General features: G+C 44.4%; 1 protein-coding gene across 9 annotated transcripts in view; it reads right to left on the reverse strand.

Moving 5' to 3' along the window:
* Positions 1-26,262, reverse strand: part of PBX1 (PBX homeobox 1) — a 289,525-nt gene that overhangs the window by 87,553 nt on the left and 175,710 nt on the right. The window lies entirely within an intron of this gene.

Here is a 26,262-nt window from a genome sequence, read left to right on the forward strand (position 1 = left end):
TGAATAAGTCATGGAGTCAGAGGCAAGGAATCGACGAGAAATAGGCAGGAGAAAGAAAGAGGCAGGGTGGGGGCTGAGGCCGCTTGTGCATTTGTCCTACGGCCTCAGCCCAGGTGAGAGGAAAGAAAATATCCAAAAAACCAATCGCGACCATTATTCCCTCGGCTTCCAGTGGGAGTGCGACCAAGTACTCTGAGGGCAGATCTAACAGCCAACGTCCGAGGCGGGACACAGGCAGTTTGAGAAATTCCTACCCATCAAGCTTTATTGTGTTATTCCAACTAAGCAGAGACAAAAAGACAAATCTGAGCTCCCGACTTTCATTTATAATTGAACCAGGTCCAGAAGGATGAATCAAGTACCATCTGTAACGCATGCTGCATTAGCAGCCGGGAGAATAAAATATTCAAATTACTCTAGGCTACCTCGCATAATGACAGGGCTACAGAAACCGACTTGTACGTGGGGGGCGGGGGCAAACGAAGAAAAGAAAGTTTTTGTGTTTTGTTTTCTTTTTTTTTTTTCAAGTTTATTTTGAGAGAGAGAGAGAGAGAGGACAGACAGGTAGACAGAGAATCCAAAGCAGGCTGCTCACTGTCAGCAAAGAACCTGACGTGGGGCTCGAACTCACAAACCTGGAGATCATGACCTGAGCCGAAATCAAGAGTCGGACACTTAACCGACTCAGCCACCCTGACACCCGTTTTTTTTTTTTTTTTTTTTTTTATTGTTGCTATTTCTGAGCAAGAATCAACCCAAAAAGTGTCATTCTCAAAGAGAGGAAAAAACATAGTTGGGGGTGGTGGGCGCTTTTAATGTATTTATTATTCTCAGAAAAAGCTGAAGAAGGGACAGAGGGAAAGAGGGAGGGAGGCAGGAAGAAAGGAAGAAAGGAAAAAGAGGTGGGGGAGGGAAGTGCTGTCCCCAAATTCATCAATTTAGAATCCTTCTCCCTTTAGATACAGAATCCTGTGGTTCTAGTACCTTCCTTTGTGTACACAGGGGCACTATTTGGGGGAGGGGGCGCGGGTGGAGTCGAGCTGCTCATTCTGATACCGCTAATCAGGGCTGCCGAAACGTGTGACATGGTAAGTGGCTGTAGCCCCTAGCAGTAGTCAAGACGGAGTGACAGGCTCCATTTAAGATGTCACTGCACATAATAAAGTGTAAAACTATACTTAAAATAAACGAGATAGAAACAATAAACTTGACTCAGTATTTGAACTTTTACAGACACACGGAGCCCGGGAGAGAAAGCATGTGTGCTCTGGGACTTTGCAGAGGCTCCTGGTTCTACGGTGCTTTTACGACTCTCATTTCTGGGAGATCCGGTCAGACTCCAAGTGCAGGTCAAGTGGTTGTAACTTATCATGTGAACTGGGCATCTGACTCGCTCACAGCCCCAAACCTGAGGGGGCAGCAGCACAAGCCACGCCAAGGGCCAATTCGAGAGTCACCGTCTTCCCTTCAAACGCCTCGGAAAGGGACGTGAGCGCGCTTCCGTGTCCTGGTTCCGGAAGTTTCTCTCGGCTACGGTTCTCTGTGCCCCCAAACGTCCACCTGTGCCTTGCTGCAGCTTGGTTTCATCTCTTTGGAAGGTTTAACGCAATATTGTCAAGGCTGGTTGGCCCCAAATTGGAATGATACTTTTTTTTCCCCCTCCAGGGCCTGCAATTACTGTTACATGTGGGGGTGGATTCAATGTCAAAGCAAATGTTTTCCTTATGTTTCTTTCTTTAAAAAAAAATAAAATAAAAGCATAAATGGGAGCCAGCAGACAAAGCTGAACCAGCCACCCAGCCTTCTGAGTCATAGACAGGCACTGAACGTGGACTTCCTTGTGTGTTAGACTTGGGGGCTTCAGCTCCGGTGACCCCAGCCCCGAAATCTGTTAACGCCACACGTAATAAGGGCAGAGCTTGGAATGAACCGCTACGCCCTGCTAGCACAGCACATTACTGGAATTTGGGCTCAGTCAAAATAATGTTATAATCTACTGCCTATATATTAGTTACCATTTCCACCTTCTATCCTAGCTGCTTGGCTTAATGACTTTTAGCAAAGTGCATGTAGTCCAGTGTCCAGAACTGGAATCAAAAAAGAGAATAAATGGGGGCCTGGCTGGCTCGGTTGGTAGAACTCGTGACTCTTGATCTTGGGCTCGTGAGTTCAAGCCCTGTGCTGGGCGTAAACATAAAACATTTAAGGTTGTTATCATCCACAGGAAATAAAAAGCAATGGCGGAGTGCCTGGGTGGCTCAGTCGGTTAAGTCTCCGACTCTTGATTTCGGCTCAGGTCATGATCTCACTGTTCATGAGATCGAGCCCCATGTCGGGCTCTGTGCCGACAGCACGAAGCCTGCTTCGGATTCTCTCTCTCTTGCCCTCCCCTGCTTGCTCTCTCTTTCTCTCTAAGATAAAAAAAAAAAAAAGGCAATTGCAAAGTTGCATGAATTAAAAAATAACAATAATAATAATTAGCAGCCCCCGCTGCAAAGCCTGGGCAGCCCCTTGCCATTAAGGGTGACCCTGACCTTCTAGGGTATCCAACCTGACTCCTCTTAAGAAGAGGTTTGTTTGGCCTTCTCTTGAGCTTAACTTTCCCTTATACTTCCTCATCATTCCATCCGGCCTGGCACTCTTATCATTTGGTCAGTCAGCAAGTGTTTGGTGAGCATCTAGTACGTTGTCAGGCACCGAGAGCCCAACAGACACTCAAGACGTGCCAGTGGAACTGACCAAACTGAAAGGAAAAAGCAACAGACTTTGGTTTCAAACATCTTGACTGCTGGAGGGAAAAGAGAGTGAGAAAAAAAAGTGAATCACTGAACTAGCACACTTGGAGGGAGGCTAGGTGTAATCCCACCTCGTCCTGTGCACTCTAGTCTTGCACTTGGCTGGCTGCTGGAGAGGAAAAGAAAGGCTGCATCATGGATTCTGAAGGTGACGGAATAGGAAAGAAGTGAGGGGAGGCAGGTTTCCACCCGGCCACAGGCCCTGGGAGTCCCCTTCCTGCCGTGCTCTGATAGGGCTCATTAGGCGGGGACCCTTCTGTCACCTGCTTTTCCCATGTCCTCGACTCCGTGGAGCGGAGATCAATCCCCAGCATCAGGGCACATCTAAAACCTGCCACTTCAGAGTCTGTCTGCAGCTCGCAATGTCACTTCCCACCAAGCCGGGCTGCAGTCACTCGGAGTGGGAGTTTTATTAGCCATAAGCCATGACACCATGCAATGATATATTTAAGCAATAATGAACAAGAAAACAGTGGTTGCCTGAAACAACCATTGAAGTGGTAAAAATAACCAACGGTGTTTTGTGAACAAAGTGCTACGTGCAGAGTAGATTCTGTAAGAAGCAAAATAACACGGGCTTCGGGGGGCCGGGGGGGGGGGGGGGGTTGGGTCAAGTTGTAGGACCGAAGAGGGGAAACTTGCTGGGGAACATGAAATACTGCAGGAACGTCAGGCGGTCGTGGCCGTGGCTCTGAGTGGCCAACCGGATGGTCGGAGTCAATCCGCTGCCCGACCAATAATCCCACGTGTCCCAGAGCTCAGCTTGCCTACAAAGTCCAATTGCCTCAAAAGCCATGAAAGGCCATTTCAAATTATAAAAGTATTAGCGTTGCAGTGGAAGATAAGAACTACAGGAGCATTTGCTCAGTCTTAGGAGATCCGAATAGACCCAAATGTTCGCTTTGACCGGCCCAGCTGAGGTACGGACCTCGGCCTGGCCCACAGACCTCACGGGGTTTTACTGGGTCAACGCAACCTGTGTGAGAGCCTGAGTCAGTGCAGGCTGGGCTACAAAATAGAAGCAGCATGATTTAGAGGTTTAAAAAAAAAAAAAAAAAGGCTTAAAGCGGCTTGGAAAAATGCCTTTTAAAAGTCTTTTCTTCCTTCTCTGTCAATACCCAATTGGCTGCAGGTGTAACACTGACTTCATGGGCCAACTATGCAAAATGGGTAATATAATTTACGTGATTAGGAGGGTGGGTGAGATAACACCTTTCAAGCCCTTAAAACTCTTTAAGGTAGTTTGGAAGGTGAAACATAACTTTGGGGCTGCTATTTAAAAACCAACCTCTTTGTGTTCCCTATTTGGTCACACTCCAGACAATAATAGAAAATACGAATCTTAAGTGTGAAAGTTACGACTAGGTTACAACGAATGCCGTTCACTTAGAACTGTTCAGGTCCTGTGTTCACATTTTGAAAACTTACAACGTTTCATGACTTTTTTCCACTTGTACTCTTTGAAACTGAATCTCAAAGTCACGGTCAGCTCATCAAAAATATCACTGGAGTCCCTGGTCGGGTTATATCCTTGAAACCCAATGTAGTTTATATACATCTCCCCTCCAAGAATCTGCCCACGGGGGCAGTGATGTTCTCTGTCTTGTTCATTGCTATAGCTTCTGTTCTTGGCGCAAAAAAAGGAGCCCCATAAATATTTGATGCGTCTTCCTCTTGACCAAAAAAATAATAAAATCTAGATCAGCGAGTTTCAGAAATCTAGCTACAAACCCTACCTTCGCTTCACTAACTCCAAACACCGTGCAACTCCCAATGTATCACTGACCTAAGAGGGTTGAGTTCTTCAGCGAGTTGCTACATAAATATAAAAAATTCTCTCCTTATCTAGACTTTATCTTTTTAAAGCGTTTATTTAACATTTATTTATTATTGAGAAACAGAAAGAGACAGAGCATAAGCATGGGCATGGGAGGGGCAGAGAGAGAGGGGAAACACAGAATCCGAAGCAGGCTCCAGGCTCCAAGCTGTCAGCACAGAGCCCCACACCACATGGGGCTCGAACTCACGAACCACGAGATCATGACCTGAGCCGAAGCCAGACGCTTAACAGACTGAGCCACCCAGGCGCCCCTAGACTTTATCTTTGACAACTGTTTGAATTATGATTTTTGTTGCATTATCACATTATGACTTCTCTGGATCCCAATCTTTACCCTTCCCCTCTGCACACATGTTCCTATGTCATGATAAGCCTAAATGCATATATTTATAAATAAGTATACAGACATCCAGAGTTGGTACTAAATACATTACCTTCCTCCATTTGTCTCATAATCCGGCGAGCTACGCAACATCCCAGGAATTCTCAAATCAATTTTCCTCTAGTGAGTGGATTTTAGGGTTCTGGTATTTTCATTACATAGGCTTCTATTCTGAATGACCAGAATTCACGTGATGCTTTTTAAATTTCTGGACTATGCACACAACGTTAGGGTGTCCTAAGACCCTACGGCCAAGTGTATTTTTTTTTTTTAAATCACAGCAAAGAAAAAGTAATTATAACTGTGAGCATAGGTGTATGGCATTTCTGTGTAAAAAATGTGTGAATTATTTCTTTGGAAACAAACAAACAAAAAAACCGCTCTTCTAATTTTTAACCCGTTTTGCAATGCCCAAATTAAAGGGGCCCTTTTTAAAAATTGAGGTTTCCAACTGACCCCACTGTTTTCCAGAAGACTACAGAGACGGGGGGAAAATCCACCAGCCTTTTTGTGACAGGACTTGAGTTACGTAGGGCAGCGTGAGGGAGGGAAGGGGGCTAGTCTTTGTGCCTGGCCATCCCTGTGCAATGCTATTCGCATAATATGACAATGATGGCTTACATCAAAAGCCACAGTGCAAATAATCCCCTTCTCCATGCCATCCCGAAGTAAAAGCCGGCCCCTTAGAATGAGAGGCAAGGTGCCAGCATTAGATAGTCCTTGTAGGCCAGCTAGCTCTGCACAGAGGGGAAGGCAGGGGAGTTTTCTTCCTGAATTGGGTTTTACGATGAATGCTGACTGGCACCAGGAGGCTACCTTGGGCCCCCAGAGCCTTCTTAAAACCCTGGCAGCCAGCCAGGGAAGCTCCAACTTTGCGGCCCAGAGAGAGCCATGTTGGCAGCTTGTCAGGAGCCAGGGAGTTACATGGCGCCCTGGGGGTAATAATATTTTCCAGAACGCTCAGGCTAATAGTCCCATGACGGGCGATTCGAAGGACTATAGGTATGCTCTTCCCTGTCCGTGGTGTTGAGGCTCCCATCCATCTCTGCAAAGTGCGGAGGCCACACTCCGCTGACCTTCAATGGCAGAGCTGGGGACACATCCTTTGTTTCACGCCACTTCATGAGGGTGCTCCATTCAAGCCAAGTCTGGCTTCTACTTGTTGTCATGCTCTGAATTATTTTAAGAAAAGAACATGTTGTACATGTACCTGGAGGCATTCTGGCACCGGATGCCTTTTTCTACCTTCTTTAAAAAAAAAAAAAAAAAAAGACCGGTCCCACAATTACCTATACATAAATACACAGTAAAGATCCACACTGGTTTAGGAGGATGTCCAGTTGACACCCTGGTTTCTCTCTAGATCAGCGAATTGGAATCTTCCGTTGTTTCTCTGAAGGCAGCTGCAGAAGCCGACGGTTGACGAGCTCTGTTCTTCCACCGAAGGTCCGAGTAGGGAGAAGCTGTGTTTCGTCTCCCCGGATTCATCCTTAGCTCCTGAAATGTTAATCTCTTTAATTTCTCTCATCACGATGGTTTTTAGGGGGGCCTGGGTGGCTCAGTTGGTTAAGCATCCGACTTCGGCTCAGGTCATGATCTCAAAGTCTGTGAGTTCGAGCCCCACATCCGGCTCTCTGCTGACAGCGCAGAGCCCGCTTTGGCTCCTCTGTCTCCCTCTCTCTCTGCCCCTCCCTCTCTCTCTCTCCCTCAGTCTCCCTCTAAAAAATAAACATTAAGAAAAACATGATTTTCAATTCTTAGCATCACCTTTAATACTACTTAGAAATGCGTAGGGTTCTCTGTTTACATTTTATTGATGGAAAAGATAAAGACGGAGGAATCGAGTTCGCACCTCCAAGACGTTCAGATACAAGAGATCCGTGGTGCCACGGAGCCTGCTGGGTGAGCTGAGTCAACTTCAGGGGCTGTAGTACAATCTATGATGCACCATCACAAAAAAATGATGGAGTGTAACATGCCCACAAAGCCAATCTGTATCACCTTAATATGTAGATCTCTCTCTCTCTCTCTCTCTCTCTCTCGCACACACCCCTCTATTTGTTTTAGAACAATAAACTGCATTTCGTTACCCTGTTGAAAAAGTAGGGTAGCCATTTCTCTTTACACAACGACTTTTTTTCAGGCCCCACGAGGCAACAGCATTGAAACCCACATACAGGTTGATGCCAGTTTTACGTGTTGAAACAAACCAGTCACTCTTTCTCCTGCTAAGCAGTTAAATTAGAGAGTATTCAATTAATAACAGCTGAATATTCTGTCACATTTAGGAAGATGTATGGTAAGACAAGCGAGTTGTGATGTATCTGACAGAAATGATAAAGGTTCTCCCGACACAGTCTGGCAGATACTTGGCTCCTACCGCGGCTCTTTCTCATGTTCTAAAACGTCAGCAGCACAGACCCAAGATCCAGCACTGGCTTCAAGAAAAGAAACACTCCAAAGCGAATCAGGGGAGCCTCTGCCAAATTCTCGAAAGGTGTCCAGCCTCTGCTTTTCCCCCATGAGCCACGGACCCGTGTTCCTGTCCCTAAGCGAGCCGGGCACTCAGGCATCAAGACAGCAGGTGCAGTCATCTGGGGATCCTGGGCACTCCGGGTGGGGCCCAGACAGGACGTCCCCCCACCCCCCACCTGCCCAGCCCAGGCTCGCAGAGATACGCGCTTTCCCCAAGCCCGCGCCTCTAATGGCCAAGTGAAAATGCTTTTCTTGTTACCTATTCCTCGAGAAGCAGGAATGCTGACCCCTTCCTGGCCACATTAAACAGAAATCCCCCCTCTCAGGGGCCTTTCAAGGCTGCCTGGCCCCTTCGGAGCAGGAGGGAACAGTTCAGACTGCATTTATCCCTGCTCCCAACACTGGGAGCCTTTATCCACATTCCATTAGCAAACCGCTCAGGCCCAAATTGAAAAGGAAAGAAAAGAGACCACAGTAAAATTGCTAACATACGGGGAGTAACAGAGCAATGCATGACACAGTCCTAGGACACTCTCCCCCGCCCCAGATCCACCCCCGCAGCCCCCGGCGGGCCAGCCACAGTGGCCCGGGGTGGGGGTGGGGGGGTGCCGCTCTCATTTCCGAGAACCCACAGGGTCAAAGCCACACACTGGCTGTGTCGCTCACAGACGGCACTGGCAGAACGGAGCGAGGGCAAACGCGGTCTCACAGGACGCGACGTTAACTTCCAGGCAGCTCCTTCTCGAAAACTGAAGTGTCCGTGCCGAAGAACGAGGAGAATTCAAGCAGCCCTGCTTTCGCACGGAAGCGATCGGAGCATTCGTCTAGAGTTTTGTTTTCAAAACAAAGGCGAAAAGTTGTTGACTTAACTCGAGATAGGTCTTTGCAAAATGGGGTTGCGCCACCTAAGAAACCCCAGAACCCCATGCTGTGCACTTTTTTTACAATTACGAAAGAATCGGAAGAAACAAAAAAGCCTAGCCAATATTTTGCGCTTTTTCACAACTTTTCTCTGGCCGTGTGGACAGGATTCATGTCGTTTTCACTGTCCTCCCACTAACTCCATCAACAAAAAATATGCAAAACACAAACTTACTCATGTCTCCTATTAAGAAATCAAATTCAGGGGGCACCTGGGTGGCTCAGTTGGTTGAGCGTCCGACTTCAGCTCGGGTCACGATCTCACGGTCCGTGGGTTCGTGCCCCGCGTCGGGCTCTGGGCTGATGGCTCAGAGCCTGGAGCCTGCTTCCAATTCTGTGTCTCCCTCTCTCTCTGCCCCTCCCCCATTCATGCTCTGTCTCTGTCTCAAAAATAAGTAAAGGTTAAAAAAAAAATTAAAAAAAAAAATCAAATTCAGGGGCACCTGGGTTAAGCATCAGTCGGTGAAGCGTCCCGGCTCTTGATTTCAGCTCAGGTCACGGTCTCACGGTTCGTGAGTTCGAGCCCCGCATGGGGCTCTGCACTGACAGGGCAGAGCCTGCTTGGGATTCTCTTTTTCCCTCTCTCTCTCTCTGCCCCTCCCCTGCTCATGCTCTCTCTCTCCTTCTCTCTCTCAAAATAAATAAAATAAATAAACTTAAAAAAAAAGAAATCAAAATCATCTCCAAAACCCTTTCAAGTTACAGTCTTTCAAAATTCTTATGCCCAAACTCACACACCATCCCCCCGCAAAGCGACTGAAAAACTGATGCCACAGACTTTTCCCAAGGGCAGAAAGCACTTACACGATCATGGAAAGGCCTCACCTCCTTGCCCCAGCGGCAGAGGCCGAACCATCTTGGCAGACTATATCAGCGGATTCACTACACTCTTCCCCGGATCAAAATGCCCCTTGATTGTTTCAGGTTCCACAGAATTATGATTACTGCCAACTTTCCCCTCTACTCTATTGGCAAATGCCTTGGATGAATAAAGCCCTCGTGGTGTTTATGAGCGCAAGATCACTTTATTCCCCTAATACACCCAGTGACACCGTGGGGCAACAGACCCTACCACTTAATTAGATTATAGAACTGTCAGGAGTGGGTGAGGTCTTGAATTTATATTCCAATTGATATTTAATAGAGCTTAATTAACAATTCCCCCCTCTCCTCCTTCCATATTCTGCAACACCCCCCCCCCCCCCCCCGCCCCTCCCCGTCTTCGTTCTCAGATCTTGTTCTAGAATGGAACTATGGCTCGCAGTATCTGGTAGGGTAGCACCTACACACCAGAGGCCGGTTTTGCTTAGAAAAGGCTCTGGTTGTGGTGCCAGCAGAAGAAATTATGGGGAAGCCTCTTTCTTAAGAGCTTGTCCTGTGCCCGCCTAAATGTCCAAGCATTCAGGGTGCAAAACAAAAACCTGACGTGAGCTAAACGGACATGCTGATTGACGACCCCTTTAACTTGTTCATTTCTTGGGAAGTCACTTTGAAGCCTCCACGGCACTTGAAAGGAAATGGTGCTGACACTTCCTCAAAGCCAGGGATCACACAAAGGGAAAGAGAGCTTTTAGAGCCAGCGATTCTCCAACATTTGGGGCTTGGGACCCCTCCACGTTCTTAAAAAGTTCCTTAAGCCCTCCAAAGAGTTTGTGTTCATATAGGTAATAGCTAACGGTATTTACTGTATGAGAAATTTGAAACTAGAAAATTTTAAATGTCTATTCATCCATTTTAAAACAGTAATAAGCCCACTACATGTTAACATAAATGTTTTTTATGAAAAATGCTATTTTTGAAATTAAAAATATGAGAAAAATGTCTTACATTTTTGTAAATCTTTTTTTTTTTTAATTTTTTTACGTTTTCATTTTATTTTTCAGAGAAAGACAGAGTGAGAGCAGGGGAGGGGCAGAGAGAGACACACACACAGAATCCGAAGCAGGCTCCAGGCTCTGAGCTGTCAGCGCAGAGCCTGACGTGGGGCTTGAACCCACAGACTGTGAGATCATGACCTGAGCCGAAGTCTGACACTTAACCAACTGAGCCACATAGGTATCCCAACATTTTTGTAAATCTTTTTAATGTGTGACCTAATAGAAGGCAGGGGGGTCCTCGTATCTGCATTCAGTCCTTGGCGACATCATATACCATGTAGCCTCTAGAAAACACTGTATACTCATCAAAGACTGAGTGTGGAAAAAAAAAAAAAAAAGAAGGCAAATAATGTCTTAGTATCATTATCAAAATAGTTTTGACCTCCTGGTTCCCTGAAAGGGTTTGAAGATCCCCCAACCATCTTTGGAGAACTGCATGTAGCACTGGAGAATTTCAAAACGTTTTATGGATACAACACAACAGGCATGAACAGGTCAAATCGCCCTTCACTCCCCCAGTCTCCACTCTGATCATCATAGCTCATTACACGATACATAAACCATTGGTTACAAGTTACAATGAAGACAAATCTGACTACAGGCTTTCTGCTCCAGAACTTACCCTGCTAGTTCTTATAAAACGTTCTTACCTAGGATATAAAATAAGGAAGACTTAAAACTAAAAAGACACAAAGGCAGAAAAAAAAGGAAAAACAAAGTCTTCTCCAAGCCTCCTACAAGCTACCTCTTGTTCTAGTATCCAGACTGAGATAAAGCTGCGTCAGCCAGGGACAGAGCCCCAAGGCAGCAAGATGGCAAGAGGACATCATACTATTTCAGATCGATTTCACTCCCCCTGGCCCTCCCCACCGAGAATAGCCAGACCAGACATCAAGTATGAGTGTACTTTTTCTTTTATGGGTTTTTTTTTCTTTTTAATGCCCTTGTTTGAGAATATATTTTAGTTGCTAAGAAACTAGTTTCTTATTGTAGATTCAGTGAGAGTAAAGATAAAGCAACTGTCAAAATAGCATGTTATTTTGACAGTAGCCATATCATAACCATAAATGATACAGTTTATCTGTACATTTTTACCTTCACTAATGGGGTCTAAATACTGTATTCTCAGATATCTCATACATACACAAAGACACACACACACATGCTTTTTAATAAGGCCACCACATAGCAATGAGCACTCCGGGAACATGAACGAATGAACACACACACCACTCAGCCCAAATTTGAAAGTTCCTTTTATTTATTTATTTTTAAATGTTTATTTTTTTGACAGAGAGAGCACATGTGCACAAGCAATGTGGCGGGGCGGAGGGGGGGAGTGGGGAAGGAGGAGAGAGAGACAGAGAAAGACAGAGAGACAGAGACAGAAAGGGAAAGAGAAGGAATCCCAAGCAGGCTCCCCGCTGTCAGTACATAGAGTCTGATGCGGGGCTTGGAACCATGAAATCATGACCTGAGCCAAAATCAAAGTCCCACGCTTAACCCATTGAGGCACTCAGGTCGCCCCAGGGGCCCATGAAATCCCCCTTGTAAATGTGTAAATGCAACTTTAGCAAAGTACAAACACTCTACTGGCTTTAGCTCAGTGTTTACTACGTGTGAAGTATTTTTTTTAAAAAGAGATAAAACTGCCTTTTATTTTATTATTGTTTTAATGTTCATGTATTTATTTTGAAAGAGACAGATAGTAGGTATGAGCAGAGGAGCAGCAGAGAGAGAGAGGGAGACAGACAGAGAATCCTAAGCAGGCTCCGTACGGTCAGCACAGAGCCTGACTTGGGGCTCAATCCCACACACCCTGACATTATGATCTGAGCCCAAATCACGAGTCGGATGCTGATCCAACTGAGCCACCCAGGTGACCTGAAATTGCGTTTTTAAAAAGTAATACACATTGTCTTCTAAGCAATAATGTTTTTGCTTAAATCCTAACTTTTTATGTAAAGCAAAAAAGGCTTGGGTAGGGCTGTATTCACTCAAATCATCATTCCTACATACTGACTCTCAGTCCCTCAGAGGATGGTAACCACCATCGGACAAGGCAGACCTTCTATACTGGCCTGCTTGGTCTGTGGTTCTCCTGAACTGGGCACTTGGGCTTTGATTGGGCACCCTCCCATCCCCTCACCCATCCGTCCCAACATCCCCTAGCTACTGTCCTTGTAGAAAGCTTTTGGTGTGGTCAAATGGTCCAGGCCTCGCTTATTTTTTTTTTTAATGTTTTATTTTTTTTTTAATTTTTGAGACAGACAGAGACAGAGCACGAACAGGGGAGGGGCAGAGAGAGAGGGAGACACAGAATCCGAAACAGGCTCCAGGCTCTGAGCTGTCAGCACAGAGCCCGACGCAGGGTTCGAACTCACGGACCGTGAGATCTCGACTTGAGCCAAAGTCAGACGCTCAACCGACTGAGCCACCCAGGCGCCCCCAGGCCTCGCTTATTTAACAAAAGCAAGTTCATGTGAACGATCAAATCTACCAAAATCTCCAGCAACTCAAACCAAGTACCTGAATCTATACTTCGTCACATTTCTGTTTGGCTGACAAGCAGTTTGGGGCAGAAATGAAGGAAAAACAAAAATAGATCTTCATCTCCCTGTGTCTACCTACCGAGGGACTAGTAATAATAAATGCTATTCATCATCACTTTCACCCATTTCTTAGGGCAATTACCCTTAAAACTCTATCTAAGGAACAGTAAGCGGTTGTTAAAAATCATTATTTGAAAATAGTATGGCAACATGGAAAAGTTCTATACTGTTTTGTTAGTTTAGTCATAAGCAAGATGTTGGTGCATGTTCCAATTCTAGCGATCTCACCTACGTCTCTATCTATGCATCTCTCAGTCTACAAATGGATAAAAACGAGCGAGATAACAACAAAAAATGCAGCGTGTTGCTGTATCTGAGGGGACAGGATTGTCGGTATTTCTTTCTTTTGTTGCCCCAACTCTCTGTGCTGCTTTAACAGCGTCTGGATAATCACAAAGAGAAGGAAGGACATCTTAGGAATTCAGCCGTACTTGATTTTCCCTACTTTGGGGTGGCTTGAAAAGTTTTACCAGAGGTAGTAAGACCTATCCAGCAATGTCAAGGTTAGGCTAAAATCAAACCTATGATTAGAGTTGTAAGTGGTTTCTTCCTGGCTTCCTCCTCATAATGCTGATCCTCCTTGAACTGGAGAAAGATGTCCTGTCTTCTCTACCACCAACTACCACATCCCCCCTCCATCCTGAGGTGCTTCCGTAAGATCGGGGTGGTATTTTCAAATCCTCATACAAGATCTGAGGCAATGTGGTGATCTTTCTCCTCATCCAGAATAAAGGACAGATGTCATGGCCGTTTGTTCCCCATGACCAACAGCCCCCGCTTCTCGTCAGCTCCAGGAGAGCCTCCTCTGAATTCAGTCAAACCGCAATGTGTAAACACTTCTGCTGTGAGACTCGAATTTGGTGATAGAAATTCCAAGAAGCCAGAGGCTTCTGCAAAATAAGTGAATCATAGGGAAAAAATCTGCTCTTTTCTGATTGACCCTTTTAATGACGTATTATTTAACCTTCGATGATCGAGGTCACAGAGCCTGCCATGACCTCTTCTAATGACTATTAAGCTGACCTTAGGCAACAAAGCCAGCAGGAATGAGAATTGATTAGGAGAATGTGCTGCCTCTTTCTGAAGAGGCCGGACGTAGAGTTCTTATTTCCACTTAATTATCTCTTGGCCTGTCCTCTGATACACATGACTGCTTCTAGAAGCCAGCAAACCGGAATCACGAAGCAGTGGAAGTCAGGTGAACCCCCATGAACTGTCTCTCCCTGCTCTCCCTGGGGACGTGGACACACACACACACACACACACACACACACACACACATCCCTTTGATCACACCATTACCATTTATGGTGTGATATGGTCTTTCGGTATCTTCTGTTTTGAATAAAGAATCTGAGGCTCTTAGTGTTTAACACTTTGCATCTCAAATGCTGCTGATCTATTTGTATAATTTGTCAAACCGAAAGTAAAAAAAGAATGCATGGTGTCCACACTATTTCCCATATTGGCTGAACTTCATTTTGAGCTTAAAACAGTGGGGAGACCTTTCTTGATGGGTTGTTTGGCATATATTATTTTAATACTCACAATCAGTGTATATGTTAGGAGATGGAGTAAGAAATATTTCTGCTGTGCTATGTAAACCTTATCTCCCAGCTGTCAACCTTGAATCTAAACAAAATTCTAAAGCTGTCTGACCCCACCATGGGACACAATTCCTCCACAAATATGCAGGCTGTGATCTTCCTTGGTCTCACTGCAACTCAGGTCAAGTCCTTGGGCATCACCAAGGTCCAGCACATGTCTCCACTCAAAGGATTATTAATTATCTCACAATTGCTCTACTCTTTAGCCCAGGAAGAAACGGCAAGCAAAATCCTACTTTGCTTATTCTTCATGTGCAAGATGGCAGATACTTTCATTTCTAGCGTGCCCATGGTCGTTCAAGATTCCGAGAGGTGCAGTTACTTGCTTATGGTTACGGAGTCGAGGGCTGTTCTAATCTAAGATCCAGCGAGCAGAACACAAAATACACAAAAATGTATTGTCCTAGTTACATCTGTAATAGGCCAAGAATATAAACATGACCGAACTTGTCTTCGTCCTAGCTTTTGCAATCTTTTCTTGTACTTTCAAATATATACATGAAACACACACACACACACACCCGTATGGATGCCACATTAACATAAACAAGAGAGTAACAAACATAGTACTCTCTACTGTCTGGATCTGCTAAAAGGAAAAAGATCATTCTCAAATTCACTAGTATTTGAATGTGGAAAAAAAGGAATTTAGTGGCCAAATAAAATGTAGAGTCAGAAGATTGGAATTTGAGCTAGTCGTCGGTCACTTTTGAGTTAGGTGCCCCCTGGAAACCCAGGTTGCTGAAGCCTGAGCTCCTCACTTGCACAAAGGGAACGATACCCCTCAAGGACTCGCGGGATAATAAAATGAGACAATGCGGTGATTTTCATGTTTTCTGAAACATGAAATCCTTCCTTTAGGATTATCTGGAAGCACCATATGTAAACTAGACGAAGGCGGCTACACTCCAGAAGAGAAGTGAGATCCTGTCCCAAGTCACCTCAACCTCACCCCATGTACCCACAAGCAACCATGAGGACCCCATGGAATTCTGTGCAGAAAAATTGGAGATAATTCATATAAAGGCAATATAAAACTGTTGTTGCTAGGGGCCCTGGGTGGCTCAGTCGGTTTAGTGTCTGACTTTGGCTCAGGTCATGATCTCGTAGTTCGTGAGTTTGAGCCATGCATCAGGCTCTGTGCTGACAGCTTGGAGCCTGGAGCCTGCTTTGGATTCTGTGTCTCCTCTCTACCCCTCCCCATCCCTCAAAAATAGACATTTAAAAAATAAAAAAAAAACTGTTGTTGCTAAAAGAAGGACTGATAAGAAATCTAGACAGGAAACACATAGAAGAAAAAAAAGACAACTATTCAGCATAACTTTCTCAAGTGACACTTAAAAGTTTGACTACTTGTTAGCACTTTTACCTACAAATACCATGCTAAGCGACCAAGATGTGTGAGCACAGTGCTCCCTATTAATTTATTATCCGTTCGGAACCTATTGCACCAAGAGGCCAAGCACAGGAACAATAATTCTGAATACTTGTGACACCTAAAAGCTGGCTTTCTTAGCTTTTCTTTGGCCATAGGAAAATTAGAGTCAATACTTTATTTCCAAATACTTAGGATGGCCACTTAAAATATACATGTTATACTGTTCTTTTTACTTATTTATTTTTAATTTTAGAAAGAGAGACAGGGGAGGGGGGCAGAGGGAGAGAGAGAGAATCTCAAATAGGCTCCGTGCTGTCAGTGCAGAGCCAGACACAGGGGCTCGAACTCATGACCCATGAGATCATGACCTGAGCCAAAATCAAGAGTCAGATGCTTAACTGACTGAGCCACCCAGGCGCCCTGGAGAGAGAGAGAGAGAGAGAGAGAGAGAGAATGAGAGAGAGAGAGAACGAGCCCAACATGGGGTTCAATCCATGACACTGGGATCATGACCTGAGCCCAAATCAAGAGTCAGACGCCCCATATACTGTTCTGTTATAAAATAATCAGAGGCCTTTCCTGGGCATTGCTCAGCGCCATGTGGCAACAGCGTTATCAGTGAGAGATTGTTTCAATTCTGATATTTAGAAGGTGTCATGGAGGCCACCTGGGAGGATCCTTCAGAAGCACATGGCTCAGGAATGTCAACTCTGGTTGGACCAGACAGCACAAGTATCCGGAGGAGAATGGAACTCAGGATTATATCGACAGCCATGGCCCTTGGTCCCATATGTACATCTGAAGGCATGAGCCAAATTCACTAAGAGACTTCTGAAGGCTCTTGGAGAGGTCTGACCTCAAGATGGTCTCTCACTCAGCTCACGTCTTTATTAGACACCTCACAGAAGGAGTGAATTGGCAGAAAATGCTTAGAGCCTTTGCCCTAACCTGTAGCTGCTTGACTAAGTTCACGACTAACGACTCCTGAATTGATAGTGTTACTATTACTTTCTTTGGGTGCTTTACGTTTAGAGGATGCAACTCAACTAGAAGATTCAAAGCCACTTACTGGGTTGACCGTGTTGAGAAGCAGGGAGGCACCTCATCTGTGGTTCTCTATGCGCTTTCCAACACATTAATTATTACAGCACTCTGGCCAAGAGACAATATTATTAGCCCAATAAGATAAGGGCAGAAGTGTAGGTGTTGATATAACTGTTATTGTTAAGATGAAGTCGCATTTGGATTAATAAAGGCTCGATCCTTTATGAAGCACTTTCAGCAGGCAGCATGTGATGATAAAGGGAAGTCCCAGGGCAGCGTCGGGGAAAGACAGAATTCAGTAATTCTAATTTCCAGGCCATTGCTCAGTCTGTGGCCCATGCTTTCCTTCTATTTTTCACTGTAAAGTTTAAGTTCCCTGCTCTGATATTTTTCCTTGGTCGGAGAGGCAATGTGGCACCGTGGGAAAAAAAAATATGGATTCTAATATCAGCTTTGCTAGTATCTAGTAAACGTACTTAGATATGTGACCTTGAGCAACTTTCTTCATCTCTCAGACTCAGTTTCTCCATCTTTAAAATGAGAATAGAAGTATTGGGGCGCCTGGGTGGCGCAGTCGGTTAAGCGTCCGACTTCAGCCAGGTCACGATCTTGCGGTCCGTGAGTTCAAGCCCCGCGTCAGGCTCTGGGCTGATGGCTCGGAGCCTGGAGCCTGTTTCCGATTCTGTGTCTCCCTCTCTCTCTGCCCCTCCCCATTCATGCTCTGTCTCTCTCTGTCCCAAAAATAAATAAAAAACGTTGAAAAAAAAAATTAAAAAAAAAAATGAGAATAGAAGTATTAACCTGTAAGTCTGATGTAGGTAATAAAATATTACCACCTAAGTTTGGTGTCGAGAAGAAAAATATTACCTCCCAAGTTTGGTATATTACACGGAATAGTCTTGCAGATGACAAGTAATCAACCAAGATACCATCCCTCCCTTCCCTCCTGCACTCCCCCCAGTCCCCACATACCCTATCTTTTTAGATACAACACTAGACCAAATAGCTCAACTAAGATTTGGGACCCACGTAAAATCTCCACCTATGCTGATGAACAAACTTCCCTCAGATTACCTATATGTTGTTCTCCCCCTGCCCTATAGGGTTGTTGCAAAGATCCAAGAAGGCAATGGATCTAAAGACATTGGGTATGGAGGCTATACAAGTATATCAGAATAGCCGTGAGTGATATAGTCACTTCACATAAGAAAGCTGTGTTCAGTAACTATTTGCTCATTGGACACATAAGAGGTTGTGGTTGGAAGCTCTTCAGTAGTGAGTGTAGATGATTTGTGTTATCTCAATCCAAACATAAAGAAATAAGGAACTATAGAATGGAGAAAAAGGAATCTCCTAAAGTTACAAGATTAGGCTAGAAATGAGCGTAGGAAACATAAGCTACCACTGAGTCAGACACATTACTTTGAATTTCAACTTGGTGTTGAACGTGGGTGTCGTCTGCCTGTGTCTTCCGCTATTTCTGAAATTCTGCTAGTGTTCTCTGCTGTTCTGTGACCTTACCTCTCACTGTTATCTTCTGGTGTATGGGACAAATGTTGAGATGATAATGCCCCAAGTCCATACGACCCCATCTGACTTGCAAGTTGACGAGCCAATATCCATTCTACCTTTCCTCCTTAGAATCAGAAGTCCGATGTATTTAGAAAATATGCCCAGGTAAATGGTTACATTCTTCGGCTTCCTTGAAGCTAGCAATGGCCACGGAACTAAGTTCTGGGTAATATGTATGTGGAATGTTCTATAAGGGTTTTAAGAAGGCTCCTTAAAGGAATAATTCAGATAAGAAGTATGCCCTTTCTAACCTTCTCCGGCCTTCCTGATTGCCTGGAAAGTTGATGTGATGGCTGGAAATCCAGGAGTAATGCTAGATTATGAGGTGACTTTGGGGGTGGAAGTTAAACGCAGAATGATAGCTTTCTAAGGCCCCTCGCTCTCAGATGACTCACTTTTGGAATTCTAGTCCACAAGATACTGTTTAAGCCACCAATATTTTTAATGTTGCTGGCAGACGGATCTAATGCTAAGTGATACAGAGTTGGTAAACTGTCGAAGAGAATCCTGGATTTCCTTGGAATCAATTTTGGAAACATACATGAAATATGATGCGTAGTCTCACAGATGCTACCTAATAAATCCTGAGGGGTCTGGCTGATATGGTTATGCAAAAGTGCAGGTTGGACAGATACCCTTTCCAACAGCAGCAGAGGAAAGTAAGTTTTTGAGTAAAAAGATCAAAATAGTGAATAGTGAGGGCTAGGAGTGTTGGGTCCTTGAGTCCTGAGGATACCTTATTAAAAATGAGACAGCAAGACATGGAGAGAGAAAGAAGGATAGGAAAATAGAACAGGTCAGCATGTCCGAGTCAACCAAGACTGACTTTACAGTGGAGGGAGGAAATGAACAAAACAGATCAATAGAACCGTTATCAAATTTGTTATCATGGCAATGAATATTCCTATTATCACGGGCATCTAATTATGTTGCCATTGATTGGATGTTTGTGTGGGAGGAAGGCAACAGGTAAGATACCACCAGGAGCATCTCCTTTAGGCTATAGCTCATTTTTTTCTGGCTTTGTTCTGTCACAAGTCTCGGCCCCTCAGGAACCTTCTTCACTGGCTTACACTGCCGTTGGCCAGGAACTGACCCCACAGCAGGAAAGTCGACCGTATTATTGGAGTCCAAGCTTGGTGCCACTCCTGTCCAGTAAGTAGTATGCAAAGCCATGACTCCTCTGCTCTATGATGAAGTCATTCATTACCATTTCACATTCATCACTGTCAATTGCTCTACAGTGACTTTCAGAAGCCATGACTCGAGCATTTTCAAGCAGCAGGCTGGCTAGAACTGTTAACCCCCTCTCTGTAGATTTCCAAATAAAAGCCCAAATATGGTGACAAGGATCTCCACGTGGTCTTTGTTTGAGTCAAGCCGCAAGCAGCAGCTCTCTGATACCCTTTTTTTTAAGGGTCAGAGGTTGGGGTGCCTGGGTGACTCAGTCAGTTAAGTGTCCCACTTCGGCTCAGGTCATGATCTCGCGGTTTGTGAGTTCAAGCCCCACGTCAGGCTCTGTGCTGACAGTGCAGAGCCTGGAGCCTGCTTTGGATTCTGTCTCCCTCTCTCTCTGCCCCTCCCCCGCTCACCCTCTGTCTCTCTGTCTCTTTCTCTCTCTCTCAAAAATAAATTTAAAAAATAATAATAAAACAAAAGATGTTAACAAGGTTAGTTAAAAATGGACTGTTTCCATAGAGCAGGTTCCTCAAGTAGATACCTGAGTTCTAATGCAGATATTGGCTTCAGGGTGTCATTCATTCATTCTTTGTTTATTTACTCATTTGTTTGTTTACCACAAGTCTCCTACTATACTAGAAATCGAGTTTTGTGATCCTCAGTGTTGACTACAAGATAGATACTCCAGTCCATAAGTAACATTGATACCCCATAGTTGAAGGCTTTGAAGACTTTTCTCCCTCTACCTAGTATAGAACAAATACCAAATATCTGCACATTTCCCTATTCTAGAGTTTCTCTAGAACTGACTGTACTGTAAGTAGAGAAAAATACTTTTCTCTTCGAGACTCCCTAGAAGAGGGGCGCCTGGGTGGCTCAGTCGGTTACAAGTCTGGCTTCGGCTCAGGTCACAATCTCATGGTTTGCGAGTTCGAGCCCCACGTCAGGCTCTGTGATGACAGCTCAGAGCCTGGAGCCTGCTTCGGATTCTGTGTCTCCTCGTCTCTCTGCCCCTCCCATGCTCATGCTGTCTCTCAATAATAAATAAATGTTAAAAAAAATTAAAAAAAAAAAAAGACTCCCTAGAAGACTGTCTTTCAAAGATGGTATTTTTTATTTGGCTCTTAGATGAAAACTACAACTCTCAGCTTTTCTTCTTGCCCATAAATTTGCATTTTTTCCAGATGGGATATGGTTTCACCTAGAAAGGTTAAAGAAATTTCTATTTTAAAAGAATTAAACCATCGGCTGTTAGCTCCAGGTTTACAAGTCCCTCTTGGAACTGATGGTGACATTTCTTTGCTGTTCATGTAGGTGATTTTCACCCTCGTACTTCATTGTGGCTTTGGTGGTTCATAAATCAAGCACACTTACGTACGTGTACACACACACACACACACACACACACACACACACACACGCTGACTACAGCCTCCTAGGATACCAGCTTCACACTGTTGTCTCCATCTAGAGATCATAACGACGACGACGGCCAGGGGACTTATTAAAACACTCTCACCATTTATTAGAGCAGTGTAGTGAAAAAGAAAAAAAAAAGGTTGGCTAACATCCTACCAGTGCAACCAACTGGGACTCGCAGCCCATTTCTGCCATTACCTCCTTGTACAGGTATTACATTTCAACGACAGGAACGAAAGACGCTGATCCACTATACCATCATTCTTTCACTCTTGGATCTGAAATACATTTTACTTATAGCACCCTTTCTGGACGGTTGTTAACAGGAATTGCAATTTATAACCTTGGAAATCTGACCAGCATCCCCTGGAATAGTAAAAGCATTACCTCTAAGTCATATGAATTCTGGATCACTAAAAAGAATTTTACCCTAACGTCTTCCTGGCTCACTGAATCCAGAGCTGTGTTCCTCATGACCCACAGACACTGTCCTCACTCCATGAGCCTTAAATAGTCACAAGGACTACTTGGCCAACTTTTCTGCTTATGTCTTAGAAAATGTGTCTCTCAGTATATCCCTGAGCTGGGATAAGTAAAACTATTAATACCACATGGTAGCAAAGAAGAAGAGGAAGAATTAGCCCTTTACTCATGTTAACACCAATACTCACACATAGGTAAAATACCAGCTCGTTAGATTTTCTCTTGTTAAATTTTTACAGTTTACTTATGATATTTAATAATGTCCCATGTCTGATGGTTTTGAAATCTTTATCCTATATCTAGTAACAGTGATCAGATATCAATATCCACAGGTAGAGTTAATTTTACCTTTTCCGTCTTCCCACAGAATTTTGCAAATATTTATATTATAAAGCACTTATCATGTGCTCAAAACAGCTGACTATATATCTGTCTGTTACATAAACTATGAGTTCTTTGAGAGCAAAGATAATGTCTTACTCATGCCTGGCACCTAACAGGTACATATCCAATATTCTGCAAATTAATGAATGAATTCATATTGGAATCCTAAGTACCTTATACAAATCATTGGTGTATATCAGGTACTCAGTAAATATACTAATTCCCTATTACATAAACCCTTCTTGGTGGGGTCGGAGCTTGGTGGGCCCTCCCCAGATGAGTCACAGATTCGTTTCTTCCATCCACTGGTCCCTCTCTCTGACATAGTCCCCTATTTGCAATATAGCTGCCTGCTACTGGACATCAAGTTCACGGCCACTAGGCTGAGTTCTCTGAAGAAGGAACTGAGTCTTTTCACATTTTTTTATCCTTTCCATACTGTAAGTTAAAATGTATTTTCTTCATCATATGGCCTAGCACATATAAAGCATATGGCATGGAGTAATGGCTCAATATGTTCTGTTGCCATGGTCGTGGATCACAGGAAAGAAAACTAGGACCCATGGGAACTGAACCTCTGGTATTGAATCAATGACTAGGATGCTCTCCTGGCCTCCGCCAAGAGGCCATAGCATTTCACCCATCGCCCTCTTGCCTGCATCTCTGTCCCCAGTCAGTCCTTCACTTGGAACTTTTATTTCCTCTTCTCGTGTTTATATCAAATTGTCCCTTCTTCACATATAAAAATCTTTCAAGCATATCCTACCTTGCTTACGCTTAAGTCACTGAGGCCAGGAGCCAACAGTATCTCTCTCCGCAAAGAAATGGAGACTTTCCATAAGGTGCGTTTACATTGTTTTAAAGCTATAGACCTCTGGTATTTGTGCCTAAGGAAAATGGACCCTATAACTAAAATATTAAAATGGCACTCAAATATTTCAATATAATCTATTTTGTCTCTGAGATCTCAGGTAAACGCCAGTGTGTATGGAAACACACACACACACACACACACACACACACCATCAGTGTTGCAGCAGGAACCGCGTCCAATCCCAGAGAAAGAGACGGCGCTGGGCGGCTTAACTGAAAAGGAAGAAAAAAGGCAAGAGGGGGAAAAAAAAGTATAATCATCTAAACTTTTAAAGACAGCAATTTAAGCAAATTGCCATATCTGCTTTTAGAAATGAAAGGGGAAGAAAAATGCTCATTTCTTTCGAAGCAAAACCGAGCAGGTCAATGGCTGTGACAATCCTCTCAATAACCACTAACAAAAGACCAGTTTGGGTGGTTAGGGAAGCTGTTCAATAGCAGGTATTCATTGAATCTTGGAATAATTTCGCTTCCCACAAGCTGTGAGAGCGAACTAAGCACTGTGTAGAACACAGCCTGCTAGGTAACACATCAGCGGCCGTGGTGGAAAAATAAAATCCGCAACCAAATATTTCTTGAGCTTTATCGCGTGATTATTTACTCAAAAAGGCAGGGAGCTGAATGTGGGGCCCATTTAAGGCACAGGAGCAGGTGAGAAGGCTTCACAGCAAAAACCACGGAGACGGAGGAGGCACGCGAGCGGAGGTCTGTGATGGATGGACACCCGCGGGACGCACGTGATGCAAGATATTTTACCTTAGACGACAGAGCCGTGGCGAGTTTTTGGACTACAGTTTCCGGGGACCAGTGTCACCTGTTGCATAATTTATTGAGTCCCCTATGGTGTGCACGATATGAGAAAGGAGCATGGGGACTGGGAAAGGGTGAAAGGTATCACCAAACAGACCAACCACCACACCAACTAGACACTGGATAGTTACAAAACTATTCCCCAGACGGGAAAGCACTACAGCATTGTTTACATAAATAATAGCGGCAGAAATGAGAACTAAGTGAGCCATTTAGAAAAGGTTTCTTGCACCAGGTGAGAAATGGGGCCAGAGAACGCGCTGGGTAGCACAACCCTGTTTTCGTGTTTCCTTAACTGACCGCACAATTCAACTAGGTCAGCTCTTAATTAAGACCTGTCAATTTTAGGAGAGGTTTTATTTTAATGTTACTTAATTTAAAAAAAAAAATTTTAATGTTTATTTATTTTTGAGAGAGACGGAGACAGAATGTGACTGGGTTGGGGCAGAGAGAGAGGGAGACACAGAACCCGAAGCAGGCTCCAGACTCTGAGCTGTCAGCACAGAGCCCGACGTGGGGCTCGAACCCACGAACCGTGAGATAGTGACCTGAGCCAAAGCTGAACGCTCAACTGACTGGGCCACCCAGGAGCCCCTAATGTTACTTAATTTTAAAAACGGAGTAATTTGCACTCTTTATTGGAGCATAAAGATTCTAGAACACTAGAAGTCTGTATCAACTGGCCTATTTCTATCACTGTGAGATCTTACCTAATTTTTCCTTTGTGGAAAAGACTGTACAGTCTCACTCAAGAAGAGCTAGAAGAATAACCACTTTAGAATACAGTGTGGTAGTTCTTATAAAATGACATACGAAGTTACTACATGGTTAGGAGTATAAGTCCTAGATGTTAACCCAAGAGACGTGAAGATACATTCCACACAAAGATCTGTGCACAGGTGTTCGTAGTAGCTTTATTCGTAAGAGCCCCCACATTGGAAATGATCCAAATGTCCACCACTAGAGGAACAGACAAACTGTGCTATTTTCCCACAATGAAATCATACTCAGCAACAAAAGGAACACATTACAGAGCCAAGCACCAAGGGGGGGGGGGGGTGCCTCTCAAAATACTATTTTTGAGATTTTATATAAGAAGCCTGCAACAAAAGACTCCATTCTGTACAATTTCATTTATATGAAGTTCTAGAAGAGGGAAACTATACATAGTGACAGAAAGCAGACTGCCAGGGGCAGGGACGGTGGTGGGGGTGGTGCATGGCTGTAAAGGGGCAAGAGGCAACTTTATGAGGAAGTAGAACAGTTCTCTGTCTCAACTGAGGTGGTGACTGGGGGGAGATACATAGATTTGTCAAAGTTCATCAAACTCTACACATAAAACAGGTGTATTTATATAAACCACACCTCGGGGCACCTGGATGGCTTAATCGGTTAAGCATCTGACTCTTGATTTTGGCTCAAGTCGAGATCTCAAGGTTGTGGGATTGAGCCCCACGTCGAACTCTGCACTGACAGCAAGGAGCCCGCTTGGGATTCTCTCCCCCTCCTTCCCCCCCTTCTGCCCCACCCCCGCTCATGCGGGCTCTCTCCCTCTCTCAAAATAAATTAATAAACTTTAGACAAATAAAAATTAAAAAATAAATTATACCTCAAGTCGATAACCATAAACACTAAAAAAAAAAAAAAAAAGGAAAAAAAAGGAAACAATATTCACACTTCACTACTGAAATAAAGACTCTGACATAGTTCCCTAACCTCATCCTACTTTATTTCTTGACTTAGGGGACTGATCCACCCCACCTTTAAACACCACTAATGTCACACGCGATGCACGTCAATCGAACTTCAAGTAAATGACCATTCAGGGACCTGAGAGCTTAACAAACCAAGGCTCACGGAAGGACTTTCCTCGGGGGGCTCTGCCATCAGGGGGCCAAGAGAACACAGAGTGGGCACACTTCTCAGCGCTGCCCAAAGTCAAGGCAGGGAGGTCCTGAGGTGAGACCACTGGGTGGAGTCCACTTGGACACATACCTGTCTCTCTTGTCTCCTTGGATCTTGGTCAACAGTGTTACCTCCCACTTCACCTCCTAATCCTCCGGAATCTCTACAGCAAGTATTTCTTACTCACTTCTTACTTGGAAACTCACAAGGCTTTCACAGGGTATCTCTTTTCTGGTTCCCCCATAGTGCCACCCACCATCCCTCACGTGAAGCTCTGGGCTTCACTTCAAGAGGGACTAGAAGGAAACCAGACACCGAGAAACCCTGTGCTTCCAACCTCTCTTCTCCACTTCCTTCTCCCTCCGCTGTTGCAGCAAATCCCTGTCTTCTCCTTCCCATGCGGCTTTGCTGACTTCTCCCTCCTCCCCTCCCTCTGTCCATCTTGTCGGCCTCATATTAGGTTGACAATGATTTTTCTGACTTTCGGTGCCTTTCCTGGCTTGTGCCTTTGTGAAAACCTATGTATTTTCTGAAGGATAATGCGTATGTCATTGTTCCTCATGTGGCTTTTTCCCTTTTCTTCACTCGGGTAGCAGAGGAATGGATTTTTCTCAAAGAGGGAAGATGAAAGGAGGAATTAGGTGGAGACGAGAGAGCGTGGAATGAGAGAGGAAGGTGTCAATTAAAAAAATGAACCCCACCGCAT

The sequence above is a fragment of the Panthera uncia genome, chromosome F1, assembly GCF_023721935.1.
Source record: "Panthera uncia isolate 11264 chromosome F1, Puncia_PCG_1.0, whole genome shotgun sequence".
NCBI classification, from domain to species: domain Eukaryota; kingdom Metazoa; phylum Chordata; class Mammalia; order Carnivora; family Felidae; genus Panthera; species Panthera uncia.